A 7,614-nucleotide genomic window follows, 5' to 3' on the forward strand; every position below is an offset into this window, starting at 1 on the left:
ATGTGTGTGGCATGACCTAATAGTGAATTACAGCCATTTTCGTTTTTCACTATTGAAGGGCTACCTGCCTCCCATAGGCCAGAATGGGCAGACGGATTATTAACTCCATTATAATCTATCTGACTCAGGGAGCATGGTAGCAGGTCGAGTTTAGTATCCCTGAACTCAGAATTTAATAACACATCCTTTAGGATGGATGGTTTTTAAATTCTCTGTTTGAAAATAGCCCTTTTAGAAAGTGGCTATTTTCTTGTCCAACTATCCACCGGTCTCTGCTGGTTTGGTGTGTGTGTCAGGGGCTGGGTGGCTCCAGAGGTCTGAATGACTCAGTGTGGGGTGAATGAGGCATTTACACTTAGAGTGAGGGAAGAGTAGCCTGCCCTGCCTGACACAATGCTGGCTCCACCTCCTGCCGGGCGACTGATAGCCCTGCTCCTGCCAGTGACAATACTGGCTCCGCCTCCTGCTGGGCGGCTGAGGACCCTGCCCTGCTCAGTGAATAGACCAGGTGCCTCTGCCTGGCAACACCCACAACAAACCTGGGATGGGGGGAATTTCCCTGCTTGGACAAAGGGAACAAAGGAGAAATGGGGTATAAAAGAAGGACCCCTGAACCAAGAACTCAGATCACTTCTGGCAAGGAAACCTCTACCAAGGACAAGAAGCCTGCTGATCTAAGGACTTGCCCCCCTTCTGCCAGTGTGCTGTTTGCTATGGGGAACCTGAAGCTGCTTCTTTATTTTTGCCTAAGCACAAGTAGAGAGGAACTTGGTGTGTACTCTCTGAAGCTTGCTAGAAAATCTCCAAGGGCTGGAAGAGTGCCAGCCTCCTGTTGAAGTCACAGGGCCAAAGGACTTCACCCTCTACTGAATTGCTGATTGCTGGAAAGTGTTGTTTCCAGTACACAAGGGAAAATCTGCAGTCTCGACACCGCCGAATCCAGCTCGACATCGTGAGTAACGGCTCCAGTGTTCCGAGCCTTCGACGCCGGCCGCCGGGCCCGATCGACGCCAGTAGCAACGCCAGGAGTAGTGAGTTCGGCTCCAGCTCCAAGTGACCCCGTCTTGACGCCGGTATCGACGCCAGTGAGTAGCGAGTTCGGCTCCAGCTCCAAGCAACCCCGTCTCGACGCCGCTGCTGATCGCATCGACTCGACGCCCTTCTCGACGCCGTGAGCACTGCTCCGGCCCGACATCCCTCGACGCCGCTGCGGATTGACCCGACTCCGAGGTACGATCGACGCCGATCTCGACGCCGTGAGCGCTGCTCCGGCCCTCGACGCCGCTGCGGATCGACCCGACTCCGAGGCACGATCGACGCCGACCTCGACGCTGACATCTCGACGCCGTGGATCATCGTTTTCATCATTTCCAAAAGGTACTGTGTTTGTGGGATCTGTTGCAACTCCAGGCTCGACGTAGCGCTCCTCGCGGTCGACGCCGAACCTTGGGAATATCGTAGACTCGACGTCGTGTGACTCCTGTGGGGGTCACATTGTTGCCAAAGAACTGTGTTTCAGAAGAATACTTAATTTTGTTGCTAAAGAACTATTTGCCAAGAAGAAACTTTACTTGAACTATCATTTTTCCTTCCAAAGAGTATTTATTAAGACTGTGGTATATTTTTGTCTTTATTTGGTCTTGTGCTAAGCCTTATATAAAAATACTTATTTTTATAATAACTTCTGTGTCGTGTCCATCTGTAGTGTGTTCACATTATTACTGTATGTGGTCATAAATGCTTAACACACTGCCTCTGAGATAGGCCTGACTGCTCTGCCAAGCTACCAAGGGGGTGAGCAGGGGTTATCTGAGTGTGTAATCCCCTTTCCCTGACTAGAGTTGGTTGGTCCCTATTTGTCAGAAGTGTATACCTCTGCCAACTAGAGACCGCCGGTTCTAACATTGGTGGTCAGCGGTGAGGATTTGAACTTTGCATTTATGACTCATGTGCAGTGATTAGTGTACGCTACATAGTGAAAGCAGACCATAACGCAGCCACAATCTGTTTTGGTAGGATATTCTATTTTTGTTCTCCGCTTTCCTGGAGCTTATATTTTTTTAAACACTGCCAGTTTTGACCATGGAGGATGCCGGAGCTGCTACCCCTTCTCTTATTGTTGTGGAGGAATTTGATAAGAAATTGATAAATAAGTACAAGTTAAAGGAGCTACAGCAATATTGCAAGCAGTTTAAAGTTCCTACCACAGGTCTCAGATTGAGAGACGACTTCCTCAAAGCACTGAAGGCCTGGTTAGAGGCCAGAAATCCCTCTAATCCGGGGGTGGTACCGGAAGCGGAAGAGGAAGAGGAAGTGGAAGAGCCCATGAATGGGCATGTGGCATCTCCCGGCAGCAGTGTGTCCTCTAAGAGCCTTTCTCCTGAAGAGTTGGAAGACAGGGAGAAGGAGAGGGAATACAAGTTAGAGATGGCAAAACTTAAATTAGGAGGGCAGTTGGAATTAGAGAATGCAAGAAGCAAAAGGGAAGCTGAGATGGAGAGCAAAAGATTAGATTTTGAGAGAGAGAAGTTAGCATTTGAACGTGAGAAAATGATGAGGGAGATGGAGCTTAAAACTAAGAGTTTAGAGTTGAATCCCTCTGGTGGCAGCGCTCCATCTGTGCCTGCAGAAAGTAGGTTTTATTTTCCCAAAGATGTGATCAAGGATTACAGTAAAAATGAGGATATTAGTCAATGGTTTAAAGCATATGAGTTAGCATTGTTGGCCCACCGGGTCCCTGAGAAAGATTGGGGAACGGGGTTGTGGAGCCGCTTTACAAATGAAGGGAGAGATACCTTGTTGAGCATTCCTGCTGAGGATAGGATGTCTTATACTCATATGAAAGATGCTTTAATGCTGAGATATGGCTTAACTCCAGAAAAGTACCGACAAACCTTTAGAGAATGTAAGAAGTTGCCTGGTACTACGTGGGTTGAATATGTGTCCTTTTTTTGCAGAGCCATGGATGGTTGGGTAAAGGGTAGCAAGGTTGATAGTTATGATGCTCTTTATGATTTGTTTGCTTGGGAGCAGTTGTCTAATAACTGTTTTCCAGAGCTACGCCAGCACCTTGTTGATAGCAAGATATCTAACCCTAGAAAACTTGCTGAGGAGGCGGACCGCTGGGTCAGTACCAGGGTCCACAAGGGTCCAGTGGGAGACTCAGCCAAAGGTGGGCAGGGTCCCCAGCAGAAGAGTGGGGGGGACAGGGGTAAACAGAGGGAGTTTCAGAAATGGCCCCAAAGTAATCCCCAAGGGAAGGGTTCCCAGCCTCCCCCTGTAAAGAAGCCAGAGGCCCCGACAGGTAAACCTGTTCCAAGGGGCCCCATGACCTGCTATGTTTGTAAGCAGGTGGGACACCGTTATTATGATCCCCAGTGTCCCATGAAGGATTCCAATGCACCACCACGTGCACCCCCTCGTCAGGTGACGAATGTAGCCCTTGGAGGGAATGAGATGGGTGTCCCCGGTGGGTGGGGTCCCGCAGAAATGTCCCTGGTCTCTTTAGGAGACGTGGAAATGGTCGCTCCAACCCCTCTGCCTGATAACACTAAAAAATATAGGCAGTGGGTGACCATTAATGGCCATAGGGTGGAAGCTCTCAGAGACACTGGACCAAGTGTGACAGCTGTCAAGTGTCACTTGGTGTCCAGAGAGCAGGTGGTCCCTCATGCATTCTACCCCGTTGTAGCTGCTGACAACTCACAGAGTAAGTGTGAGGTAGCTCAAGTTCCTTTTGAGTGGGGGGGGGTCTCAGGTACTCTTCAGGTTGCTGTGAGGCCCGCCATGCCTGTTGATTGTCTCCTGGGCAATGATTTGGAGGACTCCCCTTGGGCTAAGGTGGAGAGAAAATCGCATCTGGAAATGTTGGGTCTGCCTGAGTGGGTGTGTGCGACCACCCGGTCCATGCCAGTTAGTAAGGGTGTTGATGGGGCCCTGGAGCCTGAAAGTATGGCCCAGGTCCCAACCGTGAAGAGAAGAGGCAGGGGGCGCGGGAAACCGTCCCCCATCGTTCCCGTGGTCCAGGAGGGAGCAGACCCTGAGGGGGATGCCCTGGAACCGACAGGAGAACAAGTGGCCGAACTGGGAGACCTGCCCGAGCTGACCCATTGGCAGCAGGATGGTGGTCCCTCCAGGGAGGAATTTTGTGCTGAACAGAAAGTGTGCCCTTCTCTTGTGGGTATGAGGCAGCAGGCCTCAGCCCAAACGACAGGTGATCAGTCAGGATCACATTGGATCTACTGGGAGAACGACCTCCTGTATAGCGAGCCTAAGGCTGCTGAGCCTGGGTCAGCCCGTGTGCTGGTGGTACCCCAGCGCTTCAGAGCCTTCCTACTGGGGTTGGCTCATGACGTTCCGTTAGCTGGACATCTGGGGCAGGACAAGACCTATGACAGGCTTGTCACCCATTTTTATTGGCCCCAGATGAGAAGGGATTCAGATATCCATTGTAGGACCTGTCAAACTTGCCAGGCAAGTGGGAAAAGTGGACGGAAGCAGAAGGCTCCCCTCCAACCTTTTCCCGTCGTCAGTACCCCCTTTGAGCGAGTGGGGATTGACATTGTGGGGCCACTGGACCCCAAGACAGCCATGGGCAACAGGTTTATCCTGGTCTTGGTGGACCATGCCACCCGGTACCCGGAAGCCATCCCTCTCCGCACAGTGACGGCCCCCGTGGTGGGACGGGCACTGATGGGTGTTTTCTCCCGCATGGGGTTCCCCAGAGAGGTGGTGTCAGACCGGGGAACCAACGTAATTTCTAATTATATGAAGTCTCTGTGGAAGGAGTGTGGGGTAACCTACAAGTTTACCACTCCTTACCACCCTCAAGGTAATGGGCTGGTTGAGAGATTCAACCGGACCCTGAAAGGCATGATTATGGGTCTTGAAGAACCAATGAGGCGTAAATGGGACGTCCTCTTGCCATGCCTGCTGTTTGCTTACCGTGAGGTGCCACAGAAGTCTCTAGGGTTCAGCCCATTTGAGCTTTTGTATGGTCACCCGGTAAGAGGACCTTTGAGTCTGGTTAAAGAAGGCTGGGAGCAATCTCCCAGGAAACCTCCCCAGGATGTATATAGTTACATGCTGGCCTTTAGGAACCAGACTCGGCGCTTCAGAGATCTTGCTCAGGCAAATCTGGAGGCCAGCCAGGAAGAGCTGAAGCGGTGGTACGATCAGAATGCCACTCTGGTTGAGCTTCAACCTGGTCAGAAAGTTTGGGTCATGGCCCCTGTGGAACCTTGTGCGCTCAAGGACAGGTGGACTGGACCATTTGAGGTTGTGGAGAAAAAGAGCGATGTCACCTACTTGGTGGACTTGAAGTCTCCCAGGAACCCCTTAAGGGTCCTGCATGTCAACCGGTTAAAGCCCCACTTAGAAAGGTCCGAAGTGGGCATGCTCCTTGCCACAGATGCTGGGATGGAGGAGGAGAGTGAGCCTCTTCCTGACCTCCTGTGTGCCAAAGAGAAAGATGGGTCGGTGGATGGTGTTGTCCTCTCTGACACACTGACCCCTGAGCAGCAGCAAGATTGTCGCCATATGTTGGTACAATTCCCTGATCTGTTTTCCTTAATCCCTGGTGTCACTCAGTGGTGTGTCCATGATGTGGACACTGGGGACAGCACTCCTGTGAGGCACAAGGCCTACAGGGTGACTGAAAAGGTCAGAGCATATATCAAGGAGGAGGTCTCCAAGATGTTTGCCTTAGGGGTGGTTGAGTCCTCTAGCAGTCCTTGGGCCAGCCCAGTGGTATTGGTCCCAAAGGCTGCGGCGCCTGGTGCATCACCAGAACTTCGGTTCTGTGTGGATTACCGAGGACTCAATTCAGTCACCAAGACTGACGCGCACCCCATCCCCAGAGCTGATGAGCTCATCGATCGGTTGGGGGCTGCCCGGTACCTTAGTACGTTTGATCTAACGTCTGGGTACTGGCAGATCGCCTTGACTGATGGGGCAAAAGAGAGGTCTGCATTCTCCACACCAGATGGGCACTACCAGTTCCGGGTGATGCCCTTTGTAATGGAGAATGCCCCTGCCACATTCCAGAGGTTGGTTAACTAGGTATTAGCCGGGCTGGAAGATTTCAGTGCCGCCTACCTGGACGATATAGCAGTGTTCAGCGCCAGCTGGGAGGAACACTTGCGCCACCTCCAGGAAGTGTTGTTGGCCCTGCAGGCCTCACAATCAAGGCCAGTAAGTGCCAGATTGGGCAGGGTTCAGTGGTGTACTTGGGGCACCAAGTAGGGAGCGGCAAGGTGGCCCCCCTGCAACCCAAGATAGATACCATCCTGGCTTGGGAACCGCCCAAAACCCAGACTCAGGTGAGAGCCTTCTTGGGTCTCACGGGTTACTACAGGAGGTTTGTCAAGGGGTATGGCAACATTGTGCACCCCTTGACCTCGCTGACTTCCAGGAAGCAGCCAAGACTTGTGATCTGGACTGATGCCTGTCAGAAAGCCTTTGACACCCTGAAAACTGCAATGTGTACAGCACTGGTCCTCCAGGCACCCGACTTTTCAAAAGAGTTCATTGTCCAGACAGACGCTTCAGAGCATGGTGTGGGGGCTGTTCTAGCACAGATGAATGAGGAGGGCCGAGACTTACCTGTAGCCTTCATCAGCCGGAGGTTACTTCCCAGGGAACAAAGGTGGAGTGCGATAGAGCGTGAGGCATTTGCTGTGGTCTGGGCGCTGAAGAAGCTAAGACCCTACCTGTTTGGGACTCACTTCCGGGTTCAGACAGACCACAGGCCCCTCAGATGGTTAATGCAGATGAGGGGTGAGAACCCAAAGCTGTTGAGGTGGTCCATTTCCCTACAGGGGATGGACTTTACGGTGGAACACCGCCCTGGTACAGATCACGCCAATGCTGATGGTCTGTCCAGATTTTTCCGCCTTAGTGATGAGGACTCCCTGGGTGAAGGGTAGTTCTCCCCACATTTCAGCTGGAGGGGACACGTGTTAGACCTGGCATCATTGGCATGAGTCTCTCCTCCATTTTTTTTATGTTTGCCTCCTCTGTTTACGATGTTTTTGCTGGATTATTGCTTTGGGCACTGTGCCACTGCTGATCAGTGCCACAGTGCAAGTGCTCCCTATGTTAAATAGTTACATTGATTGGTATTACCATGATTGGCTTGGTTGACTTACTGTTCAGACCCTAGTCTAGTGCACTGCGTGTGCCAAGGGCGTGTAAGTTGACTGCTGCTGGTGGGCTTGCAGCACTGGTTGTGCCACCCACAGAAGCAGCTTGTAAAATGTGTCCCAGGCCTGCCACCGCAGAGCCTGCGTGCAGTCCCTGACTGCCATGTCGACTTGGCAAGGAAACCTACTTGCCAGTCTCTAAACCTTCACTTTGCCGCATTTCAGACACCTCTATGGTAGGCCCTAGGGCAGGGTGCATTGTTGGCAAAAGGTAGGTCATGCCCTGATGTGTGTGGCATGACCTAATAGTGAATTACAGCCATTTTCGTTTTTCACTATTGAAGGGCTACCTGCCTCCCATAGGCCAGAATGGGCAGACGGATTATTAACTCCATTATAATCTATCTGACTCAGGGAGCATGGTAGCAGGTCGAGTTTAGTATCCCTGAACTCAGAATTTAATAACACATCC

This window comes from Triturus cristatus, chromosome 2_2, assembly GCF_964204655.1.
Source record: "Triturus cristatus chromosome 2_2, aTriCri1.1, whole genome shotgun sequence".
Taxonomy (NCBI): domain Eukaryota; kingdom Metazoa; phylum Chordata; class Amphibia; order Caudata; family Salamandridae; genus Triturus; species Triturus cristatus.